Genomic DNA, 12,519 nt, shown 5'->3' with positions numbered 1-12,519 from the left:
TACTTATAATAAATCATGTGACATCTTGTGAGATTGATACCTTAATGTTCCAAAAAAAAAAAAATGATGAGTCAACATTTGTGAACATCTTCATTTAAGATTGGAAAAAAAATATTAATCGCATGGAATGCTTCTTGCATGTTCTTTGCAAATCCAATGAAAATACTTTACTGCGCATGAATGGAAAAATCAAGCAAAAGTCAAGTTTTTTTAAATATAAATAAAATCAAAGCTTTTTTTTTTACAAATAGTAGATGTTCTGAAGAGAGAAATGTTCTTCAACAGTGTTTCAAATATCCCCTCTCAAAAAAAAAAAAAAACAGTGTTTCAAATATACTTTTCTTTTGAAAGGTTGATCTAACCCATTGTGTAAAAACAAAAAAATGTTATAGCTAGATATCCAATTCATATGAATGCATATATAAGATTTAACATCCACAACACCCAGAAAAAGTTTTGATTTTTATGAAACAAATCTATTAAAAAATACATGATATTTAGTAGATAAATGAGAATTTCTATGAAAATTCAAAACATCATATTTGGTAGATAAATGAGAATTTCTATGAAAATTCAAACACTAACACTCAAATTACTTAGAAACAAGCACTTGTATTTGGCTTTAGATTTAACAAAAACGCATCGATTAAAATCAGAATTACAACAAAAAACTCATACAATACAATATTTTTGCTTTGGCTTTAGATTTAACTTTCACAAAAAATCCAAAAGAAATGTGAAATTTAATCGGCCACACATGCTTATAACCGAATCCATTTTATTTCCACAACAAATTAATAGCTTTAATGAGAAAATTATGTTCATGCTTTTGAGTTTGAGTAGTAACATTAAAACATGGCACTTGTATTTTCACAAGCCTTACTAAAAGATGCAAAACAAATAACAACAACAACATCTATAACTACCACAAAAAGGATAACAGGAAAATAGAGAGTGAAATAACAGGAAACTAGCACAATATCCAAAGCCTAGACAACTAGAGCAATATCAGTAGCATTATCATTTCTACCCTTTTTAACAAAAACTGTAAACTGAATCCTAAACGTCATCATCATATTCACTGCTCAGTGTTTTGAGACACAATGTGTTTCTATCAAAATTCTCTATGATGTCAAGGTTGTTACCTTGGAGAAGAAAATTCAGATCATCATCTTGTATTGGCTAGAACCCAAAATGCTCCCACATAGCCAACCTTGTGCGTAGTGAAGGCAAAATAAGATGGTGAATACCTAATCGTTTTACACAGTTCTCAATCGAGTGAATCAATCTTTTACACAAACCCTGCGATCTAAAGGATTCCATGGTAGCCACAATGGGGATTTCCACAAACCCATTTCTTGCATGTGCCCTAAAAACAGCAACACTGGCACATTTTCCTTCCTTTTGAATTATACACGTGTAAAACCCTCCGTGTTCACCCTTTTTGTTGTAAACCATTTGTTCCACCATGCTTTCAATTCCCGGACCAAAGCCATAACATAACGTTTCTGCTGCCTCCTTGAACAGTTCGTAATCACATTGTTGATTGATTTTTGACTTTTTTGTATCATATCTGATGATGAGAGATGATGCTGATGCATCATCAATGGTAACATTCTCAAAAAGTTGCTTTTGTAAATCATCAAAACATCCCTTACACGAATTGCTGCAGAAAGTATTAAGCCCCATAATCACATAATCTATACAAGCAATATTACACAACCCACACCTTAGCATTCCCTCTTCATCAAGAGTTTCCATGGAAACGAAGTCATCCACCTCTTGATCCTGCCTCAACTCGTCTTCCGCATCTTGATCCTCCCTAAATTCGTAGTTACACGCATCAACTAGGTTATCAAACGTTTGGCTTTCGTCATCGGGTGGTGTAAACATATACTTTCCCTTTCTGTCTTTATCATCTTTATGAGGAGGTTGAAACTCAACTCTCCATTGCATAAAGGCAAGATGCCTAATAGCCTGCAAATATAAATCCTTTCTTGGATAACAGTAATTGCGAGGATAGCGAACCTCAGCAGCACAAATCCATGTAAGAAGCGCTGTAGGATCTTTCTTGGGTTCAATCCTAAGGGTAATATTAGAAGAAGATGAAGGGGAACTGATATGATGTTGATGGGAGGAAGACGAGGCATTGATACCAGAATGAAGAGACTGATGGGAAGGAGAAGAAGGAGAGTTAATGTTGATAGGTGAATCACCATGTTGATTATTTAGAGTTGATTGTTGCACCATGATTTGGGTTCAGAAATAGCAACGATTTGTTCTGTGAATTTGAATAATACTTCAGAAGAAGCGTGAAATAATTGTTGGTGAACTAATGAATCATACAGTGGATTGGTTTTTATAGATGAGTGTTCCGGTTGCAAGTTCTTTCTCACTTCAAGAATCAAATTCAAGATTCTTCTTAACTAACACTCTAAAAATAGCCGTTAAATTATTTTAAATAACAAACATCTCTTTAATCCTTAATTATTAAATCTTTAATTATCTTTAGTTATCTAAAGTAAAAAAACTAAAAAAATTTAATATTTTAAAAAATATATCGAGATAAATGGAACAACATTTTACATGTTAATATTTGTGATTATATATAACAGTTGATATGTATATTTAAAGTAAATCATGTGAATAATATATATTAAAAAATACCCTTCAGGGACATCCGATAAAATTGGAACGATACAGGGAATATATATTAAAAAATGTGATATATTTTGAAACGGATGGATATTTTATTTTAGCAAATTAATGTTTGTTTTAGCAAATTAAGTGTCGCTTTGTCATTTCATTACATAATTAATTTTATATTTCCAATTTTTCTCTCATTTATTATGGACGAAACATTAGTTTTTATTTTAACTTTTCATTAACCAAATATGAGGCTTGCATTTATCAACAATAATGCTTAATGTTCCTTTTTTATGAGGAAAAAAAAAACAAAGACAAGTCTTGAATCCGAGAGAATCCGGGTTCGAGTCCCGTTAGTGCCTTTGGAGGGAGGTAAATGTAATTACCTTTGTAAGTGCTCTTTGAGCCCGAAGGTCTTCCCTGCCTTGGACTGGGGCACCATCCCCTCACCCTAAAATTTTTGTAACAAAAAAAAACCCTTAGAAAAAACAGTTATTTACACACAAAAGACCATAAAAAAAAAGAAGCAATTTATCGGGTTTTTTGATGTGCAAAATTGTTTACCATTACTATGCATAGACCATTTTTTTTTAGGGGAAATTACATCCACCTCCCTTGAGTTTTATCTAAATGACACTAACACCCTCTCTAGTTTGAAAACCTACACTAACCTCCTTTAAGTTTTCATCAATTAGACCTTGCATCCGTGCTGCCGCACGGTTCATATTGACGACAAATACATCATTTAAATAAATAAATAAATAAAGTGTTTTAGTACCAATACAATGTGACTATTAAAATACAATTAAAATTGAGTTCATGTTGGTATATTGCAGAAAATCTTTTGTAAACAACAGTTGAACTGTACTGCAGCCACAAATAACGCATCTTAGAGAAAACAATCAACATACATTTATATAATAATAAATTACCATGAATCGACAAAATGCTTCGAACCATACCCGAAACTGGTTCATGAATGTCATACCCCAAATTTTGACCACTTTTCTCTATTCTTACCCATTTTATTCGTATTTTTAAAGTCGGAAATTTTCGTCGTTTCAGACGAAATTTCGGCAGAGAGGTTACTTTGAAGTACCTCATTTTTTATTCCGAGTCGGACCCTCTTCTCTCTTTCTTTATTTTCTTTTTATTTCAGTATTTAATTTCCATCTTTTATTAGTTTTAATTTTAGTTTTGATTTTAAAATCAGTTACTCTTTTTTAGTTTATTTTCCGTTTTTTTGTCCAAAGTCCGAAAATTTCCGGCAAAGGGTCCAATTTTTTTTCTTTTCTTCTTCGTATGCCTCATTTTTAGGCAAATTCATAGGGTCAAAGGCTTGTTGCCAAATCCAGTAACACGGTAGTTATTTCCTTATTATCTTCAACCCTAATGGTATAAAATCAAGGCTGCAAAAGGAGAAAGGAGGCCGCACTGAATTTCACACTAACACATTTTTACGGCCGCAAAAAATTATCAACCACAATTTTCCAGCAATCTCAACATCACAAATTCCAGAATCACAAATCTTCACAATTCATAAACCTCAACACAAATCCATCACTCAAATTCCATTTTCCAGAATCAACCGTTTTCGGATTTGAACATCACAAACACTGTCCAGATACGAAAGAAGAGATGTAACAGAGAAAGAAGATTGGATCGAAACAAAGAGATCGGACCAGAACAGAAAGTAGATCAAACCGGAACAGATCGGAATAGATGAAGAAGTAGAAGAGCAAGCTTCATACTAAACCGAATCGAAAGAAACAAGAGGGAATCGGAGCTGAAACGCGCGCTTAAAGAAAGAACAAGAGCAAATCGGCACAGGTCTCAAGGTAAAAAGAGGTAAAAAAAATTCGTTTCTATTTGTGTAGATCTAGGACGATTCAAGCTTGTTTTCAAAATTCTGTTTGTGGATTTGAACTTAGGAAGAAAAAGGATATCTAAAAATGTAAAAAGATTCGAAAACGGAGAAGTTTCGCTTTTCCGGTGCGGCGGCGCCGCCCTGTTGGGCCGGCAAACCGCCGCGCCGGAGCGGCGAAGCTCGCCGGAGAAGATGAAGATCATCCTCTTTTTTCCAGAAATTTTTTAGAGAGAAGGGAGAGCTTCTCTCTCTAAGTTAAACTTAGAGAGAGAATTGAAAGGAATTGTGTGTGTTTTTTTGTTTGATATGCTTTTATAGTGCTTTTTGTTTGGTCTGTTCCTGTGTATGCGCTTCATGATTGTCTCCATGTGCCTTTGCTGTTAGCCGTTAGATCTTTGATCTAACGGCTGTTGATGCCTCCTCAGTTTGTTTTGTATGCATGATTGTTTATTTTGCTCCCTGTGTTCTTTTCATTTAAACCGTTAGATCGTAAATCTATCGGTCCCTGTGTTCCTTTTGTTTTTTAACTCCTAGATCATTGATCTAGTGGCTATGATGAGTATTCCCTGTGATTGGATCTGGATCCTCTGATTAATCGAACGGTCCAGATCTGTCCAGTCTGAGCCCAATTGTTTTTAAATTTCACTACAATTTTATTAATTACACCTCTGTTTTTACTTTCTGCACCTCTTTGCTAAAAGAAAATTATCTAAAAAACTTACAAAAATATTGTGTTTGTTTTAATTTTTATTTACTGTTTTAATTTTATAATTGCCATCTTTTATTTAGAATCATCTCATGCATATTTTAATTTCTTGTCATTTTATTGTCATTAATTTTTTTAGTGTGTATAATTAGGAAATTGATGTAATTTATTTTGCGCATTTTTTTATTTCTTATTATATTTCTCTTGAGACCATATAATGTATCTAGGAGGGTATGTAATAGTGTAGTAACATACGCACCGACACTATGCCGCTTTATTTACCGCTTATTTCATTTTTGCTCCGTTACGTTAGTTTTTAAGGTTAGTTTAAACAAAATCATTTTCCCAAAAAAAAAATCAAATATGCAAAACTCCAAAAATATTTTCTTAATAAACCTTGGTTTGTAACCCAAGTGTTTTTCCTTTTATTTTCTTAATCAAATGCTTAATTGAATTAACATTCATAATAGACTTGATTTCTTGTAATTAAAATTTGACCAACCTCATCTTATTTTATCTCATGCCTTGAGGCCTCTTATCCCTTCTTAAAACCATTTTCTAAAATCTAAAATCAACCAACCCACCAAAAAGAAACTTTTTAGGTGAACTACATTGGTTTTGATCCCTTTTCTTTAAGGGTATGTAGGCATAGGATTTTTATCCTTCCAAGTCAAATAAAAATAACCAAAAACATACTTCTTCTCCCCCCATTCTTTCACTTAGACTTTTAGGTAATAATTTTCAAATAAGCAACGAATTTAGCACAAGATAAATTAGGTAAGAGGTTCCTACGGAATACCGTAGACGCTTAGGGTGCTAGCACCTTCCCTTCGCGTAACCAACCCCCGAATCCAAAGTCTCGATAAGGGTTTTTACTCATTTTTTCCCTTCCCACGAATAAAAATCGAGAGTTCAAAGATTGACGATTCAAATCAATTAATGGTTTGATATCCAAAAATCACGAGCACAATGAACATAAGGTTCCTTCATTTCATCGTTGCACATACGTCTATTCGGATTCTCGTTAGCATATGGGGTTGCATACTCGTCCAATATAGGATGGTTTATACGACTTGTTATAACAAATTTTTCAGGAGCAACCGAGGAAATCCTAGTTAGATGAGATTTTGGAGCAACGTTCTTGCGATGAATTGAGTTATCAACTGCATATTCATGCACATACTTTAAGTTACAAATAGCCTAACATTATGATCGGTTAAAAAATATAAACATATTAGAATATGCTCACCGTTGCTAATATCAGACAATGGATGACCACCTCCATTAGTCTTACGTTTCTTGTTGGGCAACATCACCTCTCTTGTACTGATAAAACCACCTCAAGCCTTGTAACAACTGAAACTCGTGAGTATGTCTTAGCATATCAGAACTATATAGAAAAGTAAGTTGCATGCTATTAGGACAATCATATTTTTCTCTTAAGTACATCCAACTTCCCAATGATTGTGTCACATTAAATTGCCTTGAGCACCAAGTTGAATAAAACACCATTGTTCTTTACCTTTATGAAAAGGCAAATGTTTTTTGAAAATATTCTGAGCACAACAACTGCAATGGTTTTAGAGTCGCCGCTTTTTAATGGATGCATTGGAAATTACGATAATCAATGTATGTACGTATAACGCTTGTTTCACATAGTTCTGCTATGGTTTAGTCATATGACTCATAATGTAAAACGCTTGTTTCAGAGTTTAGGTATATTATTTGAACTATACGGTAACACAGTTAAAATATGTTGTTAAATAGCGGTGATTTTACATTGAAGAATAACAAAGTAAAACTCTTATCCTAAACAACGGTGATTTTACATTGAAGAATAAGACATATAACATAATTAAAATATGTTCCTAAATAGCGGTGATTTTAGATTGAAGAATGACACAGTAAAAATCTTATCCTAAATAGAAATGATTTTACATTGAAGAGAGTAAAAATCTTAGCCTAAATAGCGGTGATTTTACATTAAAGAATAACGGTTAAAATATATGTTCCTGAATAGCGGTGATTTTACATTGAAGAATAACACAGCAAAATTCTCGTCCTAAATATCGGTGATTTTGCATTGAAGAATAACACAATAAAAATTTGTTCCGAAATAGCGGTGATTGCCACTCTTTAAGTTATGAAGATTATATGGTTATATGATAAATATGGTAACTGTGAAAGAGACGTTCTGTCGACATTGCATTTTATATCTCTATTTGCTGGCTCAGTCCACCTTGGAACTCCAATAGCGCTGCTAAAATTGTCAGTGCTGCTGTTTGCAGCTGATGCTGTGTGCTTAGCGTGCTGCTGCTGCCAATCAGATTGCACTTCACGCGAGTCCTGAACTGAAATTGTTGCTTCTTTGTTTGATTGTACCAGACTTTTTCATTTCAACGACGCCATATGCACTAAAACATCACTGCAAAGGTTTTCCGATCCTGCACAGTCCCTGCATAATAGGAAAGAAAACTTAAAATAAATAAAAAAAACAGCGCCTCATGATCAAATTCTGCATCTTTTGCACCAGCCATTCATCATACTTCATCGGCATATTGGCAGCCAAAGAACACATGACATTCATCCCTAGTTAAGAGAAATATAAATAACATTTTGAGAGCCATGAGTACTAAATGAGACAAATGGCACATTAACTGCTCTCCTCATCTCAAACATGATATTTTTTCACTATAAAAAGTTAAGAAAACATCATTTATCAATTTAACAACTATAGGGGACTAAAAAACTATTGAGCTCATACACCTTTGATTAAGATACTGATGCAGGTCCTATGACGTATTCTTTACCTTTATGAAGAAAACACCATTGTTCAGTACAATTGGATACATAAAAACTCAATTTCATATGGACAAAATAATGCTGCAGTGTTGTTCGGTACAATTGGATATATATGAGTAAAAGTTCTTTCTGGTCCTAGACAGTAGCAGCAGAAAGAAATCATTGAGCATTGTTAGGAAACTCAAGTATTACAATCGCCACATGAAAACCAAAACTATCATTGCATTGCGGTTTATGTTGCATTTTCGAGAAACTCATTTTCCTTCAACAACCATAACAGTAGAGGCACATTTAGTATCATATTCAACTCTGACTTTCTTAGGTGATAAACCACAAATTACCCCTCCAAATATTTATTTGTTTATTGTTGTTACAGCATAATTCTGTCAAGAAAATGCACATATTCAGCAGACTAAAAAAGAAATGAAGAGGCATTAGATTTTTCATCAAAACTTAACTAAAAATGGGTTGTAGGTTTCATTAAAACCAACAACCAAACATGTGAGTTGTCCCTAAACGCAACATGTGCAACAACCAGCCCCCTAGTGCAGCAAAGCACCCAAAAAAATAGCAGAAAAACGGTGGACAGTAGCTGCTAACCCAGCTGACAGCCGCAGAAAACAGCCAAACAGCTGCAACCGCCAACCCTCTAGATGCCAGCCAGCAATCGAAACCAGCAAGAGAGCCGCCAACAGGACTATGATAGCACCAAGACAGCAGCCAACAGCACCATGATAGCAGCCCGAAACCACCAAAAACCTGCACAACAACCACCAGAAAAGATCCCAAAATGACAGCGGGACCCGCGCCAAATAAACTACATGTCAATCTAGCAAGTAAAAGGTTGTATCCAATATGTGATTCATAGATATCACTTGAATGTTCACCGACAATCCACTTCAAAATAAGGGGAAAATATTTTTTTAAAAAAATCAATGAAAATTTGGGGGTAAATAATTCGAATAAACAAAAAAAGAAGAGAAACCCACAATCTGTTCATATCAGAATGGCAAGTTTCAATATATTTAGCTTGGAGATGCTCGAGTTAAGAATTGATGTAAAAACTATCACCGCCTGCATCACAATAAAACAGAAATGGTTCAGAACGGTAACAATGTTTCAAAACATCGGATTGAAAGAAAAAAAAAATTGAATTTGGAATGAAGAAGAGAATAAATTATACAAAGTGTGAAATTTATATTACTCAATTGCAATTCTTAGATTACATTAGATTTGAACTTTCAAAAATAACATTTATTCAATAAACTCAAATGCAGATACTCAATAGCCAGCTTCTCTATGACAGTTTCTGCTAAAAAATATCAGTTATTGGATCAGTTGTTAAGTAACCACTATCTAGTTTCAGGGGCTGCAGGGCAAACTGTGAAACACTATCTTGATTCTTGACATGTTCTTCCTCCATTGGAATTGCAGATACCTAACATAAACACAAAGTTGTTCAGATCATGTAAATTATACACTACTTTACAAAATATTAACAGAAATACAAATATGCTTGAGAACAGGGGAATGTGCCTATTGGCAATGTGACCATACTCAATATTTTTCAGTTATAGTCATTTTTGGAGTATAGCAATGGAATATAGAACCGGAATTACTCAGCAAGAACAACTCTTTCGTTCAGGCTGGTCCTTCTCCACTCTCTAAAGTCCTTTTCCCGATACTGATTTTGTGGTAGACAGTCTCTACATATAAACCCTCTTACAATAAAACCCTAGAAAACCAAATTGCACAATCATATTCAAAAACAATAAGGAGAAAACCAAGGTTTCAATTGCTAGAAATAAAAATTGATATGTGAATGGGATAAAATAGGCATAAAATTCAATGGCGCAACACAACAACCAGGAAGAGAAAAACAAAAAACCCTACAAAATTGGAAATGGTTAAAGGAAGAACAAAACAAATCTATCACAGTTACTAAAGGAGAAATTAGTGATAAATGTTCAACCTGGAGGTGACATCGTCGAAGAGGTGTTCGATTTCGCAACGGGAGATTCTGATTCGTCCAATCATGTGACCTTCAACATCCACATCTTCGTATCTTGAACACGTAAATCTCAAAATGATCGCATGATTACGCATCCACAGCTAAATCCGCCAACGCAAAAGCTTTCCTGATTCGTGAGAGAGAGAGATAGAGAGAAAAGAGATGTAGTTGATTTCTGATCCGTGAGAGAGATATAGAGAGAAAAGAGAGAGAATGGGAAGAAGAGAGATTTCAGGTAATAAACTTGGAACAGAGAGGAGAGGTTGGCATATTGAAAGAAGAACATGTCTCGGTAATTACCGATTAATTGTACCTGTATTTTTTTGGTAAACCGCATGTGCACTTAATGCAGAGTTAGTGAGAATTTGTGGGAGGGGGATTTGAAATTTGAATTTGACATTAAATGTAGTTAAAGCAAAAGTTTCCGGTTCAAAATCAAGGATTAGGGTTTTTTAAGTGTTGTGTGTATTGTACATTAGGACTAGATCGTTTACCCGTGCGGCATAAACATTTAGAAATAATTAAAAATATAATATCATACATAATACACACATCCAACAATGTGCAGGTAATATCATGTCTAACAACCAGTAATATGACATTTCACACTAAAAGATTGTTATAAACTAAGTCATATTATTAACATTGATCCACATTAATCATAAACATACACTGTTTGATTTTACATTAGTATCATTATCATCTTCATTGATTCTTCAAACCTATCAAACGTGTCGATTAAAAAATAGCTTAATGCAGTTACAATATTGAAAACAAAACCATCTTAACATGCACACATTTAGAATCTTATCAAAGCTTCCATTTAATTTGCAATGTAAAATCCTGCATCACAAACACCATAAATAAAATAGTGTAGAAATTTGCAATGTAAAATCCAGATGAATTGTATAGAATATTGAACATAGTCCCGCATTTTAACGTCCTGCAATCAACTAAAATATAGGGGATGACCTGTTGAATAACATCCCCTCAAATTTTAGTCATATCTTCATTTCACAATCTTCCAAACCTGCATGAGGTAAGATTGAGCATTAAACCACAATTCAACAAACAAAAGCAGTGCTTCTTATTATAACCAATAACCCCCTTTAAATATGATTAGTATATTAAAATTAAAATAATAGAAAAGGAATGTAAAACAAAAATGAAGATCAGAGTATGATAAGAAGCTGTGAGACTAAAAAAATATTAGGAAGCTTGTGAACATACAAATACTAAAGCAATAGGAAAAACAAATATATGGCAGCAAAATGACATTGTTCTTGCTCTCTAATGCATTTTCATAGTCCAAAGAAATTACATTTGCTTGTCTCATAATTTACCTAGCTGCAAATTTAAACGATTCCAATAAGATTTAGCAGCTTTCTTTGTCACATTATTAGAAATGGATATCCCTTTCCTTATAATTAATTTAATTTTAGAAATGGATTCCAATGCAAATTAACATAATCACAACTGATTAGCAGATTGAAGTTTTTTTTTTAGGTTCAAACATTTAATTCATTGAAGAAAAGCTGGTTCACAGCTTCTAAAAAGAGGTTACAACAGTTTCAGTTACCAAAAGTTCAGTAGGGGCATTCCCTATCCAAGCTTTAAATCCTACAGTCTTAGAAAGAATGGCCATGTCACGTGCCTCTACATTAAAACATCTTTTAACATGGATAATTCTAGCAATAGTAAAAGAGTTTAGTAGCTGCTTACAGTCTAGTATAACAGTGTCAATTCCAGCACTGAAACTCTTTCCTAAGATGCAGTTTACTACATTCTCAGCATCAGATGAAATTATCAAGCTTCAGATACCTCTTTCTAGAGCAGATTGCACATTGCATACCCCATCGCACACCTAAATCTTCTGCTAAGGCTGACTCTACTGCAATTTCTTCCAATCTGCAGGTTTTAAAAACAACGGCTCCATCGTGATTTTTCACAATCAAACCCAACACAACAAAAAGAAAGCTGCTAAATCTTGCAAGATCCATCCCCAACCAGGAAATTCAAATGAGAATGCAACGGCTACTAACATCCTCAATGTCATATTCAACAATATATGACCTATACTTCATTCTGTTTTGTTGATTGTCTTGTCCAAATCTGAAACAGGGCTCTTCACGAAAGGACATGTTTAACATTAAACACCAATATTAGTAACGTACAAAACTCAACATGAAAAGATAGGGATGAATGCAAACAATGATAATATATTTACCGGTCAAGCAGTGGTAAGAAAGTAGGGTTTCAATGTTTCTACCAAAGATGCTCGAGTTGGAAGATTCAGATAGGCAGTAACGATATGGTTCATGAGTATCTGGTTTGCATACATATATAGCAATAAAAGATGGGGAAGATAAACGATTGTTTGCATTGGAAACACCCAAAATAATGCTGAGTGGAAATTAAACGTGACTGATTGCATGGGGTATTCCAAAGTGTATGGTTCTGTTTAGAATTACCACATAAAAACAGATA

The 12,519-nt window shown here is 33.9% G+C and overlaps 1 long non-coding RNA gene across 3 annotated transcripts; it reads right to left on the bottom strand.

The window, feature by feature from the left end:
- Positions 1 to 7,116: 7,116 nt before the first annotated feature.
- LOC25490073 (uncharacterized) lies at positions 7,117 to 10,441 on the bottom strand. 3 transcript variants are annotated; one of them, XR_003009998.2, is made up of 4 exons: positions 9,994 to 10,441; positions 9,579 to 9,756; positions 8,030 to 9,459; positions 7,117 to 7,674 (listed from the first exon to the last, which is right to left on the bottom strand). It is a non-coding gene; the product is annotated as an uncharacterized lncRNA (long non-coding RNA). The 3 variants fall into 3 exon arrangements; XR_003009999.2 differs by having other exon boundaries at positions 7,117 to 8,780; positions 9,011 to 9,459; positions 9,994 to 10,440; XR_003009997.2 differs by having other exon boundaries at positions 7,117 to 9,459; positions 9,994 to 10,433.
- Positions 10,442 to 12,519: the final 2,078 nt, after the last annotated feature.

This window comes from Medicago truncatula, chromosome 3 (genome assembly GCF_003473485.1).
Source record: "Medicago truncatula cultivar Jemalong A17 chromosome 3, MtrunA17r5.0-ANR, whole genome shotgun sequence".
NCBI classification, from domain to species: Eukaryota; Viridiplantae; Streptophyta; class Magnoliopsida; order Fabales; family Fabaceae; genus Medicago; species Medicago truncatula.
Note: the sequence above shows the minus strand (reverse complement) of the source record. Positions and strands in the feature narration are given on the sequence as shown.